The sequence below is a fragment of the Armigeres subalbatus genome, chromosome 1 (genome assembly GCF_024139115.2).
Source record: "Armigeres subalbatus isolate Guangzhou_Male chromosome 1, GZ_Asu_2, whole genome shotgun sequence".
NCBI classification, from domain to species: domain Eukaryota; kingdom Metazoa; phylum Arthropoda; class Insecta; order Diptera; family Culicidae; genus Armigeres; species Armigeres subalbatus.
In genome coordinates, this window is record NC_085139.1 from 144,477,103 (window position 1) to 144,502,896 (window position 25,794).

General features: G+C 41.4%; 1 pseudogene; it reads right to left on the reverse strand.

Moving 5' to 3' along the window:
- Nucleotides 1-1,480: 1,480 nt before the first annotated feature.
- Nucleotides 1,481-25,794, reverse strand: LOC134206609 (uncharacterized; annotated as a pseudogene).

Sequence of the window (25,794 nt, forward strand, 5' to 3'; positions counted from 1 at the left end):
GATGGGGTCTTCCGAGCTCCTGCGATCGGCAAGTATGAACAACGTTCAAATGTTTTACTACCTGACAGAGTACTGTTTTCTAGTGTTACAACTCCCGGACAACGTAATTCGTGTATCTGCATTTACTACCAGAACGTATGTGGTATGAATAGCCTTATCAATGATTATCGTATAGCTGTTTCGGACTTATGCTACGATATAATCGTCCTGACCGAAACTTGACTTGTCGAACTGTCTCCAGTTACATATTCAGTGATGATTATGAGGTATTCCGTTGTGATCGTAACGGTAATAACAGCAGGAAGACAACCGGAGGTCGTATCCTCATTGCAGTGAGTTCTAGGCTGAAATCGAAAGCCATCGAGGATGACACTTGGAATTCAGTCGAACAAGTTTGGGTAGCTATAGAGCTTGGATACCGACAATTGAAACTCTGTGCAGTTTACATACCACCGGATCCGAATCGAGACATTCAGCTAATCGAGTCACACTGTCGTTCGGTTTCATCCGTACCCAACTCAGCTGCCCCATATGACGATGTTATGATCTTTGGTGATTTCAACCTAGCGGGCATTGCTTGGATTCCAACGCATAGTGGCTTCTTCCAACCTGACTATGCGATCTCTTCTCTTCATGCCGGAGCCATTAAGCTTCTCGATGGCTACAGCATTGCTACCTTGCAACAGATTAACGGCACCAGGAACGAGAACAATCGATCTTTGGGTCTTTGCTTCGTCAGCGACCGTGATTTGGCTCCATACATCGCTGCTGCTCCTATACTGTTGGTGAAACTGGCGGTAAACCATACTCCGCTGATCGTTGCGATTGAGAGCAATGCGGATCACGATTTTGTTAATATTCCCACTGCTGTCTCATATAATTACTGGAAGGCTGATCATCGTGGAATTGCAGACGTACTTTCTAATTTGGATTGGGAGCGAGTTCTAGACCCCGTTGACGTCAACGCTGCAGCACAAACGTTTTCACGTGTTGTCTTACGTAATCGACAGACACGTACCGAAGATAGGTGATTGTATGTCATCTACTTTCTATGCGTCGTCCGGCATTCTTCAGGGTAGCCACTGAGGACCATTGATTTTCTTGCTGTATTTTAATGACGTACATTTTGCTATTGAAACACCAAAGCTATCATTCGCTGATGACCTTAAAATGTGCCTAAAAATTGGATCATTAGCGGACTGTCTGACTCTGCAAAAACAACTAGATGCTGTGGTTAACTGGTGCAGTTTAAACTGTATGGTTTTCAACCCGGAGAAATGCTCCGTTATTACGTTTTCGCGAAAGAGGCTGTCGATTATCTACGATTATGCACTGCAAGGTACGAAGATCGAGCGTGTTCATCATGTGAAAGACTTGGGAGTTATTTTGGACGAGCAGTTGAGCTATAAACATCACATTTCTTACATCGTTGATAAGGCATCTAGAGCTCTTGGAGTCATTTTCAGAATTGCGAAAAATTTCACTGACATTCGTTGCCTGAATTCGCTCTATTGTTCGCTAGCACGATCCACATTAGAATACTGCTCTGCAGTTTGGAGTCCGTTTTATAATAACGGCGAAGAACGCATCGAATCGATTCAGCGTCGGTTTCTTCGTTTTGCGCTTCAACGGCTGCCTTGGAGAGACCCTTTTCGATTACCCAGCTACGAGAGTCGATGTCGCTTGATTGAACTTGAAACCCTCAGAGTGCGAAGAAATGTTTCCAGAACTTTGACCATCGCCGATGTTCTCCAAGGTAGAACAGATTGTGAGATCATACTCCAACTCATCGATCTGAATGTCAGTTTTGTCCTTGAATTGCTTGTTTTTGTGTTTAAATCAAATATCATTGGGGCAGTAACAAGCCTGTTGATGTATACTATAATAATAAATAAATATTGAAAAGTTGCACAAGGAAGTTCACATATTTTTTAGCTAAAAATTGACCCATATTTCTGCACCTAATTCAGGAGTGATTATTAAGGCTTCCTGATGAAAACATGTTGGATCAGGCGATGGTTTTAGAAGTTATTATCTACACCCAACCTGAGACGAGACCTGCAAAGATGCTTGTTCTTCTTTTCATCACTGTTGACCATCGAGCTTCAACTGTTTCCTTGACTGCTTCATCTAAGCCCCGGGTAGACTCTTATGAGTACAATAAAACTGTATTTAATTCACGAATTTCATTTTCAAACGGATTTTTATACTGGGAACAAAACACACGTTTATAACTGATTAATAATAAGCTAACCGGAGGATTTGGAATACTCGTTAAAGTGAAAAAGTCTTCGTAGAACAAAAATCATGCGAAATATTTTATTTGGGATACCCATACTTTCACACAAAAAGCTCCTCTTTGCAAGTCCTGTCCAGCACCCAACCAGCGACTGTTAGATTTTATAACAATTCTGTATAAGAACTAGGCATATGCAAAATTATTAGATTTTAGCTTGTAAGATTGTAAGGTCTCATTAGAAAATCGTTAGAAAATCTAACAATCACCTGTTCGGTGTATTGTTTATTTTAAAATACCTACCTCAACAGGCTACTCAAATCACATATGTTAATCGCAAGAGTCGTTGGATTATGTACACAGAAGAATGTTGAAATTAAACAAGGCTGCCATTCGGATGAACATCCTTTGCAATCCTGTTATAGCAACGGTGTTTAACAGATGCTGGAATCCTAATTATGAAAGAAGCGTTCATAATAGTTATTGCTTGACATATGCTTTGGCAATGTTAAAAAGTGCTAAGGGAAAGAAAATATATTTGTTGGATTGCTAACGGCAAAATATTTGCGGCATTTATGTTCGTTCAAGTGTGGTATCGCTGAGCTAGCTAGCTACTACACCGGTGAGATAGTAGGTATTACCCCTGCAAGAACGTGGTATTCGATTAAAATCACTCCACCCACACACCTTCCCTGGTGTCGGTGTACCGGTCAGAATACAAACACACAATTTATCTAGATTCAACCAGCTACTATCCATAGGAAGCTTTTTCAATCCTCGTCTGTCAGTCAGTCTCACCGAGTTTACACGATAAAGGATAATCCTTATCGGATCAGGAAGATAGAATGGAAATTGTGTTAAATTAAAATTAATTAATTTCCACTTGACACGAGAATAGATTTACTTTCCAGGGAAAAATGACAGACAATTAGAATACAGTTGCTATCAGTACAAACGTTGCAACCTCGTATTGTCCTGATGACAATGTTCGACAACTTAGTGTGAAACGAATTACTATTGACAAATTCGCTTTTAATAACAGACAATAGTTGAAAAGATGTACTATGTTTAGGTTAGGATAAGAACATTGTGCAGAGATAATATCCCAAATGTTATCGTACATACATATATACACACAAGTACACAAAAATAAACTATTTTTCACGTACTATTGGTCACTATTGAACGTATGTGTACCTATCCAATCGTAAATCAAAAATCACCTCCTTTACAAATTGAATCGATTTCGAAAACTACTTACCGACGGAAGATGTTCGTCTTCCGGCACAGAGACTGATACCGTTTGCGGACGGATCTCGGTGCTGATGTGTAGATGCGATTGAGAAAAATTCAATTGTTAGATTTTCGTCCCGAAAGGTGTGTCTTCCAGTCACTGCTGTCTGACTGACTCACACTTTATCTTCGTCACTTCAATAGCACTTCATGCAGTTAAAACTTGACACACTCTTAGCTCTAACTTTCAGAAACTAAGTTTTACTTTCCCGATTTAAGTCTAAATGTGTATTTGTTGAGGAGGGAATTGTAGTCAGATAAAACATTTGGTGAACAAATTCGAAGGCATCAAACGATTTTTGTTATTGCTTTCCTATGTATGCTAATTTTTATATCAAATTTCATGTGTAAAAATAAAAGATATTTTAGTTACAAGATAAACATTGTCGCTGTCGTCGCTGTCCGGAACACCTTTTGTTGGGGATGATAGGGGATCTAAATGTAAATTAAGGAAAAATTCATATGATTTGACAGTTAGGTACCACACATGCTTCGGACAGCAGAACAAAGGGAACCGAAGCGACAATCTTTATCTGGTAACTAAAATATCTTTTGTAAAAATATACCGCTAAGATCTCTTACACCTTATCAAATGTGCAGAAACTCAGCCTTTTCACACTATACATAATGGTTTGTTCTTCTTCAGATGCATCAAATATATTTCCAGTCCTAGCCGTCTTTTCGATACAGCAAGGCAAACACAAACAGACAGGGTGTTTAGAACATTCTGCAATGTAAATGATTATCAGAATTTCTTAATTCAGCTTGCCTATACATAATTGTCCTATTTCCTTTTTGATATTTTTTATTTGAAACTGTTCAGGATCCTTCTTGAAACAATAAATTTAGAAACCCATTTTAGTACAGCTCCGATTGGTTCATTTTATATGAACAGACAGAAATTCATGAAGAAGTCGTATGGAATAATGGAAATAGCAAAACTATCCAATTGAGCTGAATTCTCACCTTTTTGCCAACAATTCGATTCATAACAATTCAATTCAATTAGTGCGAAATTAGACTGTGATCCCGGAACATCCAATCCTGGCACCCATTGACGTCCTTTCGGGAAAGCAGCTTTCCCATGGAACTTTGACGAAAAATTGTTACGACATAATAGGATTATCTTTATTACAGGGTATAATGGTTTTTACCGAAATTGTCGCAAACTTATTCCAGCAAAACTTTCCGGACAAAATTCTGCACCCTCCTCCTCATTTCTGGATGTAGGGGTTTCGATATGGTAAACTTTCTCGGTGAAGGGAAATAGCCGAAGAGAGTTCAACATTGTGCACTCACTCCATTCCCGTCTAATTTCTGGTTGGAGCTTTTTGGGCAACATCCTGGCAACGTATAGGGATACTTTTTTGAGCTAAGCCACAAAAATGCCTCGTCTATTGGAATAATTGAATAATCAGTAGCTGGCAGCCTCTCCCTTTTTTGTTGTTTCTTTGGTGGTGGTAAACTTCAGTGGTTTGCTTGAACGACAAGATAATCAGGAAACTGATATGCGATCATTAGAAAAGTGAGTAAATCAGTTCAACCAGTGATTTTGAAGGTTTTTCACACTGGTTTCAATTTCATGAAAGCACACGGGAAGGATTTTTTTTACAAAGTTTCTTGATATGTGCCTTCTAATAAAGAGAGCAGAATTATGCTTAATTCTAGATTGTTCAAAGATGAAAACCTTAAACTCATTTGAGTACAAATGACATGAGTTTGTATTATTTCATATAAAAAAGCGCTACCTAGACAGCATCTCGGCCTTTTTAGTCATAGTTCAGTCAAATTATTTGTTTTAAGGAGAATCCAAATTAAAAAATACTCGCGTTTTCAAGGGCACACCACTCAATGCGGAAGCAACGTACAACTGTCATTTTTTTGTCATTTGTCAGCCGGCGTGCGCTAAACTTTCCAATAGTCGATCTAAACTCCTCCTCTTAACCATCCTGAGCGTTTAAATCTTCTATGATAAGATGAAGAACCGGATATCGATCCTCAACCTGCGCATTCTCTCATTGATCGGCACCACTCTATCACGCGCTTCTGCATATCGCCCATCAGCATTGTAACGTTTTACGCTTATTTTGCTTTGTTTTTTATTAAATCAATTTTATTTTTAATTGAATGAAAATAAATTTCAGATTTTGTTTTAATTGGCGATCGTGTTTCGTTTGAGTTCAAAAAATCCGTTCGTTCCTTTACCGTACCTGTACATTTTTTACAATTATGATTTGTTTGATGTGGAGAAGATTATATGTGTCATAGTGTCATATGAATATGGTTCACTGATCAGAAAACGTTTTGTGGTGATGTGATGTGCCACTTGGTGTATAATGCACTAGTGCGAGAACTGGTGCTATAGTCACGACTGGTACATCTAGCCTAGTTGAATAGTTAAATGATGTCAAAAGATTCGAAATTTCTTGCAACGATTTCGTCCTTTAACCGTCCGAGGACCGTCTAGACCCGTGTGCCCAGCGAAAGACCGCCTCAAACAGATAGCCAAATGGAGGTGAGTGAGGTCGTGAATTGCCGACGGAAAGGTACATTCCGTTACATTTACGCACGCCACGAACCTCGATCCTAACCAAAGAATAGAGGACACACCAAAATCGAATGCTTCCGTTCCAGCCGCCACTCTCTTCGCACCTTTAGTTCGGCCATATCGCACACGGGTCACTTTCATCGCTGCGCGCCGGTGACCTCCATAGTGTTACCTCCATCAAAGTAGTCGTCGCCATCGTCAAGACATCGAAGCACCATCATTCCCGCCGGCGTTGAGTCATCGAAAAATCCTGCGCAGGTACGCGAAGAGCTTTTCATTACATGGCCATGTTTGCTCTTTTCCATTCCGTATGATTTAGTCGCGTTCAGTACGAATGAATGTTCTAAAATATATTAAGTATGATTTAAGTTTATTTATGCTTGGTTGCATTCTGGTACGTTTAATTCCTGAACTCTAATAAATACTCTCACTTATTACGGTTAGGGTTCGTTATTGATCAAATTGGTGAACATTCCTTCTGCGTTCTCTAAAATTCATTCGAAGAGATAGTCCAAGTAAGTACATGCGTTACGAAATTGATTGCTATTTTCCACGAATCGTTTGAGAGTTCCGCTGAACGAAAAGGTCTTTAAAAGTTATCACAGAGGAATAGTGATCGTAGTAAAGGAATCTCTGGTTACACCATTGCTACAAATGACAGGACGTATAGAAGAGGTGGAGGGATCGTTGTTTACTACATAAAACATTTAACTTGTTTCAAGGTTTTCGGAACCGAGTGCTTGGCAATTGGCATTCGAGTTTCACGTATAGTCAAAAAAATCTTCTTGTTACTGTAGGATCGCAGTAGTCATGCATATATGTACTTTGACATAAAACTATAATAAAGATTCATTGTCATTGATTCCTGCAATCCACATGGTTGTATTCTGTTACTTGTCCTCGCTACTCCTCTACAAAATGGCGACGAGGATAGAATTTTTCTTTCATTTGCGTGTGAATCAAAAGCACTAAAAAAAAGTTCAAAAATAATGGAAAAAGACAAACCGAACGAGAGGAATATATACAAGATTTTGGAAATATGAAACATTACTTCTCAAAAATGGACTGATGAAAAAAATAATCGTTATCATCTGGACTACCAAGACTTAAAACTATTTCACGCAAAAGCTTCTGGATGTGCGAAAATATTTATCGGAAAATTATTCAAATTACAAGACTTCAGAAATGATCATATATGTAAAATATGTAATTGTTAAGTGTGCAAGTATCATCAATTATCAATTATACTTGGCATTTATGGTCATCTCGCGACTAACATGATATCGAAATATTCTGTCAATTTATCTTATATTTCTGCTAAGGAGATCGCCAATATTATTATTAATAGCGGAAACTTTGTACATTTTTCAAACATTAGTTTTTTTTGCTCTTCAGAATAGTGAATTTAAATCAATATTCCTCCCAATTGAAGCACATTCCATGATTTTACAAAATAAATATAATATAAAAAAAAAATAATGCAAAAGACATGACATGACATGACAAGACATGAACTGACTTTAGAAAAAACATTTTTGAATATTTTGCCAACGAAATTTTGAAGCAACTGCATTGTATTTGTATATCTTTATTAAAGATATGCAAAGAAGGTATGAGGAAAAGTTTGCACAAAACTATGGATTTCCAAACCCGTCATTTTCCAACAAACTACTCCTCTATCTTTTATAAATTACTAAAATTGATAATTAATGGTGCCCAAGGGTCATAACTCTTCTATATACTGTATAAAGTTTGACAATTCCACTAGACCTGACATGATGGGTTAGTTACTTTATTGCTAGCAGACCTCTACATTTAATCTAACCACTCCAAAGGTGAAACAAACAATTCAATCAGATATTGGTTGATGTATATTTATTTTATTGGATAAAGCCGTGAGTTGACCATAATAATGCTAAAAGAAATAATAAAAAAATACACCTGCTGAATTTGGCTCGATTATCATTCCGCTTCCATTTATATTCCGAATATTGAGGAACACGAATTTGTGAAGATGTTTTGATTTTTGGAAAAATAGGAATTCAAAGAAAAGGGTTAAGACAAGTTTACAGTTTAAGAGAATTCTTATTTCAGAAGCAAATTTTCAATAGCATGAAAAAATACTTTGTTGTTTTATAATGAGAAGGAAAAGTCTGGTTAACTAAAACAAATTGCTCCAAATAAAAAAATAGAAGAAAAAAAAACCCACTCATCTTATTAGGCCTAATGATAGTAAATTAACCCTGGCTTTTACCTAATTCGAAGTCGTCTAAAAAAAATTCTATAAACCTTATTACTTCTCCCAAGCACGCAACTTGATCTAAAGTCAGTAAATGTAATGATCATACTTGTGTTCAACCATCTTTCAGTATTCTGAGTATGAATCGAAAAGGTAATAAAAGCTTTAAATGAGAAGCGGCAGTAATTAACATACTAATACTAATACTATCAGAAAAAAAACAAGCGGAACCCTGTTGCCGGGATGGAGTACACTGGTCTGAAATGACAGGAACCCGAGAATAGGAATGAAGTACGCAGGAGAGACCCAAAGGCGATTCCTTGGGAAGGCTCTCATCATTTGCGGAACCCTGTTGTTGGGATGAAGTACACTGCTCACTGCTCAGTGCTCACTGAGAGTGGAACCCAGACAAAGGGATGAAGTACGCAGAAAATACTTGGAGGCGATCCTCTGAGATGATTTGCAACACTTGTAGAGCCCTGCCACTAGGATGAAGTACACTGATCCATTAGGATAGTGGAACCTTGACGAAGGGATGATGTACATTGTACATGGAAGATATCTGGAAACGATCCTCCGCGATGGTATTCAGCATTAGCGGAACCCTGTAGTTAGGATGAAGTACACTGTTGAGCAAAGGCAGTGGAACCCAGACAAAGGGATTAAGTACACGAATAGAATCTTTGCTAGAGTATAAATGATCCTTTGAGAACAAGAGATAAACATCAGTACATAAGATATTATGAGACTTGAAGGCGAGCCTCGTGGGTCGACTCACGTGTTTCAGATTGAGACCTAAAGAAGAATCTCTGCACCTCAATAACTGAAAAGTTCTTCTTCTTCTTCTTATTGGCATTACATCCCCACACTGGGACAGAGCCGCCTCGCAGCTTAGTGTTCATTAAGCACTTCCACAGTTATTAACTGCGAGGTTTCTAAGCCAGGTTACCATTTTTGCATTCGTATATCATGAGGCTAGCACGATGATCCTTTTATGCCCAGGGAAGTCGAGACAATTTCCAATCCGAAAATTGTCTAGACCGGCACCGGGAATCGAACCCAGCAACCCTCAGCATGGTATTGCTTTGTAGCCGCGCGTCTTACCGCACGGCTAAGGAGGGCCCCAACAAGATGTCTATTTTCAAATATATTGTTCAGTCAGGTAGTAGAATTAACGTTGAATTTATAAAAGAAGGGAGAGATGTAGGATCGCAGTAGTCATGCATATATGTACTTTGACATAAAACTATAATAAAGATTCATTGTCATTGATTCCTGCAATCCACCTGGTTGTATTCTGTTACTTGTCCTCGCTACTCCTCTACAGTCACCATCTACAATCCTATGACCAACGACTGCCGTTGCTGATATAAGACTGTAATCATAGTCTACCATCTCTTTGTCTGTCGTACTTTATTACGAATGTCTTTCTCTTGTTGTACATTTCAATGTCTGCCGTTAATCCATTCCGTATGCCTTCCTCTCATTGTTGTCTCCCAAGAAAACCCAGCCATTGTCGATAGGGAAGGATCAGGAATTTTGTTACAACTTAATTTAAAAAAAAACTTTCGATACCATCTCTCATAAAAAAACCTATTAACAAATTACAAGACCAGTTCAACGTTTCTTCTTTTGCTTCATCCTTGATGGAATCCTATCTAAATGGTAGAAGACAAACGGTTTACTGTGGAAATAGAAGCTCAAGTAGTGCAGAGGTGTCATCAGGTGTACCACAAGGATCGGTTCTTGGCTCACTGCTGTTTTGTTGTCATATTAACGACCTACAGACGGTTTTGTATTGATCTATCCAAATCTACGCTGGTGATGTACAATTCTACATTGGGCAACATGGCCCCTGTGTTCGAGAATTAGTCAGGATAGTGAATGCCGATCTCGAGCTGGTTGCGGACTGGTCAATACGCAACGATATACACGTGAACGCATAAAAACTCAAGGCTTTGATCATCACAATTCGGGGTCGCAGAGGATCTGAATCTATACCAAATCTTGTTATGGATGGTTAGAACATCAAGTTTTGCGAAAGTGCGAGTAACCTCGGATTTATCTTCCAGGACGAACTACAGTGGGAGGACCATGGTGCACAGTTTTGGCTAGAGTCACTCGCTGGAACTACAGTGAGTCCAAAAAGTATTCGTCTAGCTGTTTGTTTTCTAGAAAATGTCAAAGATAGAATGCAGCAGGCTCAAAAAAATAAAACTATCGATTACATTGTGTAGCAAATTAATCAATTCATCTTTATTGTTAAAAATCGAACAGAAAAATTAAACAATAACAAAAACAACGGTAACAAAACATAACAATTCATTAAATACGGGCTCAAAAAGTATTCGTCTATTCAGGTTTAGCGCGCTTTTGAAATTAAAACAGGAGTTGTAGAATGAAATTCAATATTTCGTTGGATTCCCCTGTGTATCTATGACGGGCTGTAGCTCTTGTGGCATGCAACTGACCAATTAGCCGTAACGGGGGATGGAATATTCTTCCATTCTTTTTCCAACACTAATTTCAATTCGTTGTTGTTGGAAATATGACTTTCACGAATTTCACGAAAAGTTTGTCGTCCAGAACCTTCCAATAGAGTTAAATTGGATTCATATCAGGGATCTTGTGTGGAGAACGGGTTAGCTTCTCTCAACGTGTAATATTCTCACTGTGTCTTATCCCCATGTATGTTGACAGATGAATGAACAGGTGTTCATTCTATGGCTGGCAAAATGACACGTCGTGCTCTGCAGTCAACGCATCGGCATGACTCGTCCTCTTTCATCGATTGACCGTCGGACGAGCAGGACGTGGACACTTCGACAGTAGCACCATAAGCTGGTAGACTGGATTATTTTCCAGACTCCACAGATCTGAGGAGGCGTTTTGAGTTGATTGGGGTATTATAGAGTAGCTACAGCTTAATACTTGAGGCTGTGTGCTTGAGGTAATTATCACCCCGTAAGATGTATGTTCCCTGTAATCCCAATTGCTCAGCACTGGCGTTCAAATTTTCTTTCAAAATGCGGATGAACATTTTGTGATAAGTAATTCCTTCAATAATGTGGAATTTTCCCACACCGGTTGCGCTCAAGCACCTCAGAGACCATGACGGAGCCCCCACCATGCTTTACTGCTCAAAAGAGATTCTGCGGCTGTTTCTCAATATTCCTTTTCTGCCATACTATACATCGGTTATTTGATCCAAATATGCTGTACTTACTATGTCTGAAACTTGATTATGCATATGTACAACATGTGATAGATTTAGTTCGGAAAAGATATTGGAGGGTAACCGCCCCTTCGGTGGGGTTTGATCCCACGACCCCAATCAAACCCCACCGAAGGGGCGGTTACCCTCCAATATCTTTTCCGAACTAAATCTATCACATGTTGTACATATGCATAATCAAGTTTCAGACATAGTAATTAATTTCCACTCCGGGTGGCCTAATACCCGGCATATAGGCAATTAACTTTGAATGTACTGATGCTGTACTTGTTTTCGTCAGATAACATGACTTGATTCCGAAAGTCATCCTTCTTCCAGCGATATTTTTAGCTGAAATCGAGCTGCTTTTGATAATTTGATGGCTCACTTGAATTTTCTTCCGTGATACTCGCCCATTATACCCATACTTTTCACGGGTATTTCTGTTCGTATTGGTTCATATCTGAGCACATCTTCTCTCCAACTCACTTGCCTATATGGGTGAACTCGTTTTTAAGGATTTTTTTTTATTTTTCGCACGATAAATCGCTCATCGTTATCAGTTTACCATCGCTGACGACCACTCTGTTATTTGTTTTGATAGATTTTTGTGGCGCTGATGCGATCAATCACCAATTAAATGGTTGAATTCATGCTACACTTGGTTTACCTACATTTCTTGCAAAGTCATAAGTCAACTTCCTCTAATTATGCAGGCGTAGAATAAGTTGTTTTTTCATTTGGCCTCATCCTTTTACTTTTCCCACCCATGGTGCTTCTATTTTCCGCGGCAAGTTCAAACAAAACAAAGACATTATTTGATCTGCCATTTAATATTGACAAAAATGTTGCTAGACATCACTAGAGTGTGCTAGTGTAACTACATGCGAATAAAACTATTATATTCGTGTTTCACTCGATTATTTTCTGAATAGACGAATACTTTTTGAGCTAGCGAAATTGACGAAATTTAGATATTCTCTACATACCAGAAAAAGTAATTGAAATTTCTATTTGTTTTTGAATAATAATCATGTGTTGATAAGTTTTCTACCAAATTTAGAAGAAAGTTTTTTGATTTCACTTCTATCACGCCTAAGTTTTACATTTTACTAAAGAATATGCAGCTAGACGAATACTTTTTGGACCCACTGTAGGACGATTATCAGCCACCCAAACATGGAGAACAAACACTCGATTATATTTGCACCTCCGGAGAGGAGGAAACCCCCGCCTAACTATCAGCCTACGACCATAGTTTTCCCCGGGGTTGGTTATCCGATTTTCCCTAAGGTATCTCTCGCTCGTATCCTAAATAGCCGGCACCACACGGGGAGGTAGGGATAGAATTTGCTAAGAGGCTAAGGACCGCAAAATGGGGTCTTTTTTATTGCTTCAGAATTTTTAAGTCTCCTTAATAAAGATACAAAAAAAATTACTTCAGGTAGGTAAACTGCCCATGATTTCATAGTTGACGTCACAACCATTCCGAATTTCACCGACTTTGACTTATCATGTAGTTCAATGAAATTCATGATTAAACGGTGTTTTCTTCGCGAAAACACGTTGAGGCTATTGATTTGAATATTTGGGTGGAATTTTAATGGATTAAGTGAAAATTTACGATATTGGTATAATAATCATTTTAAATTTTTGCCCAGAACCAGTGGCGAAGCCAGAAAATTGCTCTGGGGTTTTTTTTTTTCGACAAAAAAAAATTCTTTGTCTCTGGGGGGGGCACTGCCCAGAACTATATTATTTTGTGGGCGCGTGGTTTTCAATCTTAATTTTGTACTAGCTTTCATCATGAAATCGAAAGCGCACCTCATTTCCATGGAAGTACTTTGGAAAACAAACCTGGAAAAATATTATTTTGAATTCATCCTTATCATGATTTCATCATCATTTATTTTGTTATTATTTTTCTACAAAGTTTTATTTCTCTTTTTCAAAGCAACATTTTTGACAGCTGCCGCCAGAGCTTCAAATATTCGATTATTTTTTATGAAGCCCATCGGCCTTTTTTGTCACTTCACTTTCAAACATATTCATATTCGGCTCTGCACTGCACCGTCAATTTTCAGAATGAATATGGGTCAGTTAGTATTTATTTGAATATCACAAATTTTTAAATAATCGTAAAACTGAACACATTCATTTCATTTCATTTATTTAGTTAACATCTAAACAGATAACACTGAATCAACAATTTGACGCCACAATGCACGGTTCGAGGCCGCATCTCTCCATCCTCGGATACGCCCCACGCTCGCCAAGTCGTTCTGCACCTGGTCTGCCCATCTCGCTCGCTGCGCTCCACGCCGTCTCGTACCTGCCGGATCGGAAGCGAACACCATATTTGCAGGGTTGCTGTCCGGCATTCTTGCAACATGTCCTGCCCATCGTACCCTTCCGGCTTTAGCTACCTTCTGGATACTGGGTTCGCCGTAGAGTTGGGCGAGCTCATGGTTCATTCTTCGCCGCCACACACCGTCTTCTTGCACACCGCCAAAGATGGTCCTAAGCACCTGTCTCTCGAATACTCCGAGTGCTTGCAAGTCCTCCTCGAGCATTGTCCATGTTTCATGTCCGTAGAAGACAACCGGTCTTATTAACGTCTTGTACATGACACATTTGGTGCGGTGGCGAATCTTTTTCGACCGCAGTTTCTTCTGGAGCCCGTAGTAGGCCCGACTTCCACAGATGATGCGCCTTCGTATTTCACGACTAACGTTGTTGTCAGCCGTTAGCAAGGATCCGAGGTAGACGAATTCCTCGACCACCTCGAAGGTATCCCCGTCTATCATAACACTGCTTCCCAGGCGGGCCCTGTCACGCTCGGTTCCGCCCACAAGCATGTACTTTGTCTTTGACGCATTCACCACCAGTCCAACTTTTGTTGCTTCACGTTTCAGGCGGGTGTACAGTTCTGCCACCTTTGCAAATGTTCGGCCGACAATGTCCATGTCATCCGCGAAGCAAATAAATTGACTGGATCTGTTGAAAATCGTACCCCGGCTGTAACACCCGGCTCTCCGCATGACACCTTCTAGCGCAATGTTGAACAACAGGCACGAAAGTCCATCACCTTGTCTTAGTCCCCGGCGCGATTCGAACGAACTGGAGTGTTCGCCCGAAATCTTCACACAGTTTTGCACACCATCCACCGTTGCTTTGATCAGTCTGGTAAGCTTCCCAGGGAAGCTGTTCTCGTCCATAATTTTCCATAGCTCTACGCGGTCTATACTGTCGTATGCCGCCTTGAAATCAACGAACAGATGGTGCGTTGGGACCTGGTATTCACGGCATTTTTGAAGGATTTGCCGTACAGTAAAGATCTGGTCCGTTGTCGAGCGGCCGTCAACGAAGCCGGCTTGATAACTTCCCACAAACTCGTTCACTAATGGTGACAGACGACGGAAGATGATCTGGGATATCACTTTGTAGGCGGCATTAAGGATGGTGATCGCTCGAAAGTTCTTACACTCCAGTTTGTCGCCTTTCTTGTAGATGGGGCATATAACCCCTTCCTTCCACTCCTCCGGTAGCTGTTCGGTTTCCCAGATTCTGACTATCAGTTTGTGCAGGCAAGTGGCCAGCTTTTCCGGGCCCATCTTGATGAGCTCAGCTCCGATACCATCCTTACCAGCGGCTTTGTTGGTCTTTAGCTGTTGAATGGCATCCTTAACTTCCCTCAAGGTGGGGGCTGGTTGGCTTCCATCGTCCGCTGAACTGACGTAGTCATCTCCTCCGCTGCCTTGACTTTCACTGCCTGTACTCTCAGCGCCATTCAGATGTTCCTCGTAGTGCTGCTTCCACCTTTCGATCACCACACGTTCGTCCGTCAAGATGCTCCCATCCTTATCCCGGCACATTTCGGCTCGCGGCACGAAGCCTTTGCGGGATGCGTTGAGCTTCTGATAGAATTTGCGTGTATCTTGAGAACGGCACAGCTGTTCCATCTCCTCGCACTCCGCTTCTTCCAGGCGGCGTTTCTTCTCCTGAAAAAGGGGGGTCTGCTGTCTCCGCTTCCGTCTATAACGTTCCACGTTCTGCCGGGTACCTTGCTGCAGCGCGACCGCCCGCGCTGCGTCCTTCTCCTCCAGAATCTGTCTGCACTCTTCGTCGAACCAATCGTTCCGTTGACCTCGACCCATATACCCGACGTTGTTCTCCGCTGCGTCATTAATGGCTGCTTTGACCGCATTCCAGCAGTCCTCAAGAGGGGCTCCATCGAGCTCACCCTCTTCCGGCAACGCTGCCTCGAGATGCTGCGCGTATGCAGTGGCGACATCAGGTTGCTTCAGTCGCTCTAGGTCGTACCGCGGCGGTCGTCGGTACCGAACATTGTTGATGACGGATAGTTTTGGGCGCAGTTTAACCATCACCAGATAGTGGTCAGAGTCGATGTTAGCGCCACGATATGTCCTGACGTCGATAATGTCGGAGAAGTGCCGTCCATCAATCAGAACGTGGTCGATTTGTGATTCTGTCTGCAGTGGTGATCTCCAGGTGTACCGATACGGGAGGCTGTGTTGGAAGTAGGTGCTGCGAATGGCCATATTCTTGGAGGCGGCGAAATCAATTAGTCGTAGGCCGTTTTCGTTCGTCAGCCGGTGAGCGCTGAACTTTCCAATAGTCGGTCTAAACTCCTCCTCTTGGCCAACCTGAGCGTTCAAATCTCCTATGATGATTTTGACGCCGTGGCTTGGGCAGCTGTCGTACTCACGTTCCAGCTGCGCGTAGAATGCGTCCTTATCATCATCAGTGCTTCCGGAGTGTGGGCTATGGACGTTGATTATGCTGAAGTTGAAGAACCGGCCTTTGATCCTCAACCTGCACATTCTTTCATTGATCGGCCACCACCCGATCACGCGCCTTTGCATATCGCCCATCACTATGAAAGCTGTTCCCAGCTCGTGTGTGTTTCCGCAGCTCTGGTAGATGGTATGATTACCTCTAAACGTTCGCACCATTGATCCCTTCCAACAAACCTCCTGCAGCGCTACGATGCCGAATCCATGGTCCTTGAGCACATCGGCGAGTATGCGTGTGCTCCCGATGAAGTTGAGAGATTTGCAGTTCCACGAACCGAGTTTCCAATCGCTAGTCCTTTTTCGTCGCAGTGGTCTTCGCCGATGGTTCCGGTCCGTACTCTCTTGTTGATTGTTCGTTGCTTATGATTTTTAAAGGCAGGCTTGCAGGGCCCGACACCAAACCCCCTAAATTTCCGGAGGACCATTCCTCCTTATTTCCGGTGGACCATGGTGCACAGTTTCACTTAGAGTCCCTCGCTGGCACTCGGACGATGATCAGCCGCCCCTAACATGGAGAACAGACGCTGTTGTGAGCCGATCCTGACATGGAGAACAGACGCTCAATAAGATTTGCATCTCCTGAGAGGAGCAAACCCCCCCTTCCCTGTCAGCATACGACCATAGTTCCCACCGGGGTTGGTTACCCGATCTTCCCTAAGGTTGCTCGTATCCCGGCCAGCACCGCGGGGAGGTAGGGATAGGAGTTGCTGGGTAAGAGGCTAAGGACCGCGAGATGGGGTCTATTTTATTCCTTCAGGTACGCGAAGTACCAATGGTACGCTTTACCCAGCATTTGCCGTGCCTGAACTGAACTGAACACATGTTTGATGATTTAAATAAATACACGCATAGATCTAATCCCGACGTTCAATTTAGGGGCATTTTTAGCGCCAAATGTCAATGTAATCAAGGCTAATTTCGTTTTTTTTTCGCGCGCAGTTACCATGACCAGTTGTAATCAATTGAATGACTTTCGGAAGTAGTAAACTGAGTAAATCATTCTATGTTTTGAATAATCAAAACACGAAAGTCAAAAGTCGGAGTGAATGTGCTTCATGAAAGTGAATATTTAATGCTCTGGCTGTCGCAGCCAAATTCCTTTTTTTTGCGGGCGACTTAAAACGGATTTCTAAATACTCCTATAAAATGTTTAAAATGGTAATCTGGAGAGGGCCATTAGGCCATATCTAACTCTTATAGTGGTCGTCAGATGGTTATCCTTTAGTAGCGGGTTTTAATGTTAGCCCTTATAATTCGATCTTGAAAACCATTCCTAGAGCGGAATAAAACTTGAAATGTTACTTGGGTATCCAGCATTTGCCATGCCAAACTCGGTGTTCATTCCATACAAAAATCCAAGATGACTGAATTGACGAAATTGACAGATAGGATCCCATATATAATACGGGGTGCGTAACGAATTTTGCAGTAATTGAAATATTTTAGAAAATAACACTGGTTGATCAAATATCCAGTGCTGCCAGAGATATCTAAATCCAGCGATGCAATTTTAAATAATTTTCTATTTAAAATTGACCGCAAAATATCTTCACGCACCTTGCATATATGTATTCGTCTTTAAGGAATATTAATATTTTTCCTCTTACTCCAATAAAGACACCCATCAAATGCAAATTTAGAACTTTGAAACATCACAAATCAGCAAACAATTTTTTTCGAAGTTTTCAATTACTTCCATCCAAAATAGATTTTTTTCAACTTTTCAACAAGTAAAAGAGATATTCCATTGAACTTGTTTGTCTAAATTTAGGCATAAGGCAGATAAATATCTTCAAGAAGCAACTTCACTCTGAATTTTGACAAACGTCGCAAGATTATTCAAAACACACAAATGATTGGTACTGAGAAAGGTAGCTGCGTTCGAAAAATCGTAATTAACTTTGATTATAGCGACATTTGGCGCTAAAAGTGCCTCTCAATTGAACGTCGGGATCAGGTCTATGTGAGTAATTATTGAAATCATCAAACATTGTGTTCAGTTTTACAGAATTTCATAAGATAACGAAATCTAAATAAATACTCACTGACTGATATTGACAGTCCACAGCCTAATATGAATGTACCGCGAAATGAGCTGACAATCGATTATTTAAAGCTCATTTTGTGCAACATTTTTCAAATCTATCCAGCACAGAGAAGGCAAGGACAAAGAATAATGTAAAGGAGTTGTTGACTGATGATAGGCTGATGTTTATTCCAGCATCCCTTGTCAAAAGTACCACCTCATCAGTGTTTCTTTGATTAAAACTTTTTTTCTCGCCCGTCCTTCTTCAATGACCGAGCGACACTTGGGTATTACTTCGCGCCAAGTTTCCTTTTAATCAAGCGAATTGAAATTTAAATAAACCAGAGCGTAAACTTTCCCCAGCTAATTAATATGCATAAATTATTCAGTGATGAAACGGTATACATATTTTAACTAGATGAAAATTAGTTACTTTCAAACTTTATTGATTTATGATTACTTAACTCAATATAAATCCCCGCCATGACTATAATACACATAAATGTAATATTACCTAGAATTCAGTTAGAAATAATTTGCAAATATTGTGAGATACATTTCTATAGGTACCCACATGAATCTCAAAAACCCAGACCAATCTACTTAGAGGTGATGATGCCTTTCTCGGGAAATACAAAAACGAAAAACCACTTTAGCGGAAGGACCCAATTATTTCCATCAACAATTTGATATTCACTTGTCATAAGACGAGTTTGTACAATCCCATTGAATTCCACCACTTAATTGTATCTTAACAAATACGTATTTCGACCTCAACAGTAAGGCCGTCTTCAGTGTCTCGTACTTGACTCGACTCAAGTCAGTGGATTGTACAAACTCGTTTTATGACAAGTGAAGACATTCTACTAAAAAGCTCAAAATAATTTTCTTAACAATTTGATATTGAATTAAACTATCAATAAGATGGTATTATTTTGATATTTTTGGATAATAAATCAATACATTTTGATTACTATTGGAATATAAAGCATCTTCTGACGAGCAACCATTACTACGTAGAAGACGACTTTCCAAGTAACTTTTCAACTTTCTATGTTTTTATGAATATGACAGGCATAAAACTACTCAAGCGTTTACGAATTTTGCATATGAATGGTATGTACCAGATGTTACCAACACATTCTTGGCACGGAAGCAACTCATGCTCCTGTTAAAATGGATTGGAAGGTGCTAACAAGGCCCAAACTGCTGCAGAACGAGCAGGCAAAGTTAAAACCACACGACAAAAACACTCCCCTCATACCTATCACTCGATTTATTACAGTTCAGTAATAAATTTTCAGCTCATTTTCTAATGAACACAATATGCTCCATTGTGGTTTCCTTTGTGCTTTCGAGATTGTTTCTATCTACCTCCATCAATGAGTGGAGAATGAGAAGCTGTGCTATCACCACCATGTTAACTTATTCAGTCACCCTCATGCTTGTTCGGTAAACACGGGTTAACAACGTTTAAGGTTTTTCTTGTAGCATTATTGACCACCGCAAGCAATGATCATGAAATTTGAAGTGATGCGATTCAATCGTAATCCAAGGCAAATAATTTGACCGGAAAAATTCTTGACTTTTGTATTTTAGTCATAAATAGTATGTATGTACCTTTACATCCTAACATCCATTTAGCGATGGGAATGGTAGCCATTTAGTCCGAAAATCGGAAAAGAAAACCAAAACCCCAGCAGTGGAAGCACACATAGCAAGATCCCCAACGGTGAGATCGTGCTCTCTACTTTTTTGATACACTTTTAATGGTTTTGCACAATAATTTCACAATGTTGCAAGTGACTGTCGGTATCTCACTTAGGAGAAGAGCGCACAAGCAACTTCTGCCAGGTATGAACAGCAAAGAGCTCCTTACAGCATGAACGACCATTCAGAGTTCCCCTCGGCATGAGTGTTGCCAATGCGAGCTCAGTGTCCACAAATGATCTGTTGAGTTGCTGTGTTCACTGAATTCCAATTACCTATCTTCGCTTCATCGTTACAATTAGATTGCACTGATACGTAACAATACTACGAAAAAGTTGCATGATATTAGGCTTAACCCGTTTCGGCCCGGGCTACGATTTCAAATTGTAAAATCCACCGTTCGCTTGTTTTTCGACCGATTTGCATGAAATTTGGAGGGGAGATGCATAAAACCCTATATTTTTGTGTAGATGTATTGATTTGGTGATTGGGTCCTTGAGTACGGTTTTATCAAGGGGGTCCCCTGGGTCAAATGGGGTCAAAAATAGGTCAACTTCCTTTTAATCGTAGATAACTAGAAGTAAATGCTGTTAATAATGATGCAATCGTTTTTATTCATCATTTTGCAATAGTAGGAATGGAAACTGCACGTTTGGACCTCCAAAATACGGTTACAGATGCTCCTGGTTCCTGGTTCCCCCAGGGAAGTGGTCACTTTTTGAGTTGTTCAGAAACCCAGCTTGTGACACATCAAACTTCATGATTTTGGAACACAAATATAATATAAGACATTTGCAGAGCTTCTGGGCACATTGGCCACTTCCGGAGGTTCCCTGGGAACCTGATGCCCCGAGGGAAGTGGTCAATTTTTGATTGATTCTGAAACCCAGCTTGCGACACATCGAACTTCATGATTTTGCAACACAAGTATAATAGAAGGCATTTGCAGAGCATCTGTGCACATTAGCCATTTCCGGAGATTCCCTGGGAACCTGATGCCCCAAGGGAAGTGGTCACTTTTTGAGTGGTTCTGAAACCCAGCTTGCGACACATCGAACTAAATGATTTTGCAACACAAATATAATAGAAAACATTTGCAGAACTTCTGAGCGCATTGGCCACTTCCGGAGGTTCCCTGGGAACCTGATGACCCAAGGGAAGTGGTCACTTTGAAATGATTCTGAAACCCAGCTTGGGACACATCGAACTCCATGATTTTGCAACGCAAATACAATAGAAGACATTTGCAGAACATCTGGGCACATTGACCACTTTCGGGGGTTCCCTGGGAACCTGATGCCCCGAGGGAAGTGGTCACTTGTTGATTGGTTCTGAAGCCCAGCTTGCGACACATCGAACTTCATGATTTTGCAACGCAAATACAATATGAGACATTTGCAGAGCTTCTGAGCGCATTGGCCACTTCCGGAGGTTCCCTGGGAACCTGGTGCCTTCAGTAGGTAGGTTTTTCTGAAAGAAATATTATTTGGGAGGGTTCGAAAATAAATTTTCTTCTAAAAATTTTGTTACTAGGGGGCTGCGCACCTGGTCTTAAGGTAAGTGAACATTGTTAGGTGGTTTTGATAGCTATATAGCAATACATCAAATATCATAGTAACATTGTAACACAGATTCAATGAAAGATACTTACGCAGCATCTAGATACATTGGCCACTAATTTTTACCGGTAAATATGCTATATGATATTTTGGGGCCTTCTTTAGCCGTGCGATAAGATGAGCGGCTAAAAAGCAAGACCATGCTGAACAAAGCTGGATAAGATTCCCAGTTCGGTACAGGAAAGCATGCTCCGAAACACACAGTACAGTAGATAACTGCAATGCTTTTTAACTGCAATTTGGGTCATCAGGTTCCCAGGGAACCTCCGGAAGTGGCCAATGCGCTCAGAAGTTTTGCAAATGTTTCCTATTGTATTTGCGTTGCAAAATCTTGAAGTTCGATGTGTCGCAAGCTGGGTTTCAAAATCAATCGAAAAGTAATCACTTCCCTGAGGGCTTCAGGTTCCCAGGGACTCTCTGGAAGTGGCTAATGTGCACAGATGATCTGCAAATGTCTTCTATTATATTTGCGTTGCAAAATCATGAAGTTTGATTAAGGTGGACAAGGTGGGTTACAAAACCACTCAAAAAGTGACCACTTTCCTTGAGGCATCAGGTACCCAGGGAACCTCCGGAAGTGGCCAATGTGACCAGATGTTCTGCAAATGTCTTCTATTGTATTTGCGTTGCAAAATCATGAAGTTCGATGTGTCGCAAGCTGGGTTTCAGAACCACTCAAAAAGTGACCACTTCCCTGAGGGCACCAGGCTCCCAGGGAATCTCCGGACCAGGGTTCTTATATCAGGGTTCACTCACTTTGACAGTAGATGGGAGAGACTAGCGCGGGGGTGAAAAATTCATTTTCAGTGCAAAACATAAACAAACTCGGTGGCTGCCCCATATAAAAATCCAAGATGGCTGAATCATGAAATTGGCATACTGCTACACCTGTTTGTATTCACCTTGCTCCGGACCTTTTTTTGACCCCATTTGACCCAGGGGACCCCCTCGATAAAACCGTGCCCAAGGACCCAATCACCAAATCAATACATCTACACAAAAATACAGGGTTTTATGTATCTCCCCTCCAAATTTCATGCAAATCGGTCGAAAAACAAGAGAACGGTGGATTTTACAATTTGAAATCGTAACCCGGGCTTAAACGGGTTAATGTTACGTACTCCGATGATTCTACTTTTCCGATGAGCAAGCCGGGTGTTTATTTATTCATTTATTTATTTAAGGCTTGAGGGAGTGCTTAAAAGTATTCTCCATTCAGCTCGGTCCATGGCTGCACGTGGCCAACCGCTCAGTCTGCGGAGGGTCCGCAAATCGTCCTTCACTTGATCGATCCACCTTGCTCGCAGAGCACCTCCCTCGCCTTATTGTTCCCGTTGGATCATTGTCGAGAACATTTTTTACTGGATTACTGTACGACATTCTGGCTACGTGTCCGGCCCACCACAGTCCTCCGACTTTCACGGTGTTGACGATGGATGATTCTCCTAACAGCTGAGACTCCCAGTGCGCGTTGGTCCTCTACGAGTATCGTCCAGATCTCGTGTCCGTAGAGAACTACCCGTCTAATAAGAGTTTTGTAGATTGTCAGTTTGGTACTGCGGCAATCTCTATTCTATCGGAGCGTTTTGTGGGGTCCAAAGTACGTACAATTTCTTGTCATAAAGCGTTTCCAAATTATTCTGCTGGTATCGTTATCGGAGGTCACCAGAGAGCCCAGGTACAAAAATTCTTCAACCACCTCGATTTCATCACCACCGATACAAACTCGTGGTATGTGACTTACATTGCCCTCTCTCGAGCCTCCTCCTATCATGTACTTCGTCTTCGACGTGTTGATGACTAGACCAATCCGTTTAGCTTCCCTTTTCAGTCTGATGTAGGCTACCTCAATATTTTCAAAGTTACGTGCCATAATATCAATGCCGTCGGCGAAACCAAATAACTAGATGAACTTCGTGAAAATCTTACCACCCGTGTCAAACCCTGCCCTTCGTATTACTCCCTCCAAAGCGATGTTGAATGGCAGGCACGAAAGACCACCACCTTGTCGTAATCCTCTGCGCGTTTCGAAGGGACTCGAGAACGCCCCTGAAACTCGAACTACGCACCTCACCCGATCCATCGTCGCCTTGATCAACGGTATCAGTTTATCCGAAAATCCGTTTTAGTGCATAAGCTGCCATAGCTGATCCCGATCGATGCGGTTTTGAAATCGTTGAATAGATGATGTGTGGGCACGTTGTATTCGCGGCATTTCTGCAATTCCTGGCGTTCGATCATGAATTTCGCCATTACTTGGAGTTCTTGGAAAACAGATTCAGATGGGTTCGATTGGCAACCAATGTCAATCGACCTGCTCCGTAGAAGCACTTACTCTGTGATATGTGGAAGAATAGGATGATGCTGAGATGCGTTTGTTTCTTTACCAATTTTATCAGTTTCGGTTGCAACGACGATGAAATACTCCATCGATCAGGACTCTCGATTATCAGCTCAACCTGCATTATAGACGACGCACGCACTATGAAGTATCGGACCTTGGGTTCTCCTTTTTGATTATTATTGTGCTGATTCCTATTATGATGTTTGTTGTTGGTATTGTGGCTTCTGCTCGCATCGCCATTGTTGCTGATGCTGTTGTTATTGTTGTGACTCCTGGCAGCCAATTTGTAATCGTTCACTGAGAAATTGAACGCACTTCCCAAACCATTAGTCGCATTCAGGTGGTTCTGTATTAGATCCTGGATATTGCCGGACCCGTAACTCTTCACCAAACCGACTGATCGCACGACGTGCTCGAGTTTAGGAAGAAGCGATTGCAAAACTGACCCCGCTTCATCGACGGCTTAAGCTCATTCCACTTCTGGAAAGCCCTCAGCAGGCACAAACAATCACTGTACAAATCCTCCGCCATGTCCTGCTTCAGCTTGGACGCTGTATCCTTATCCAGAACAGTCGTGGGCAGCACGAGAGGGCTATTCACACTCAACGCACTGACGATAGTCAGTACCGGATCGATGCACTTCAAAAATATTCCGAACACCAGAATCTTCCCGATTTGGACATCCACCGGAAAGTCCACCAGAATCAGTCTCAGTTCTGTCACGTTCTCGTCGTCATCCAAAGCGCCCAACTTCTGCAGCAGCTTGATGCTTATCGTAGACGGTGGCGATATGGCCTTGCTCAAGAAGTTCAGAATCGAAGTATGGCTTGCAAAATCGACGTTTGGAAGCAGAATTCTGTCACAGGAACTCGTACGATCTCTGGAAGCGTAAACTTGTCCATCGCGTCATACCCGTGTCAACTGAAAACTGACACCTGGCTTCGTTCGTTCCGCTCGGCTAGCTCGTTGCGTGGCACATGCCTGCGAGATCCAGCTCGCCGTCAAGGAAGTTGTCGATGTCACCGAATCGTAGTGCTATGGTTTAACTTTTCCGCTGTCAATCACATATACGACGTCAGCGATATTTGTGGACAGGATGATCTTCCGAGTGTTCGGTTGAACCGGCTTGAACACAGCAAAGAATGTTTGGGCCAAATTTGAGCATAATCAGTCATAAAAAAAACCCCTGCCAATAATAAAACAAAACCTGCCAAAGCCGTCATTACCCCTACTTCGTTCTGCTGCGTAGCAGTTTCGAGGATGAACTGGGTAATTTGGGTAGTTTTACCGGAACCAGTGCTACCCGAAACGATCATAACCTGATTTTGTGCCAAGCAGTTCATGATGTAATCGGTAACCGAAGTCTCTCTTGGAGGACCTGTATGCTGGAGTTCCTGGAGGGTGGGACGTATTTGATGAAATTGTTCGGCGATCCCAGGTTCAAACTGTACGATGTCAAGGTAGCGCACAACTTGCGCTGGGCATAGTTCTCTGCAATCTCCTTCTGAAAAGGGTCCTTTTTCTGAAGGATCATCTCAATCGTTTTCTGCGAGTTCTCACTGCTGTCCAAACTGGTGCATCGTGGATCAGGGAAAGGATGTTTGATTTGTAGGTAGCGTCAGGTAGCGTAGGTTTCCTTTCCCATGGGATCGGAACTTGAGCGATTTGTTCTTGACGTAATCGGGAGTGTAGTGCCCGTTGATGATGCTATATTTGAAGGAACGGCGTTTTATCCTCAGCTTGCACAT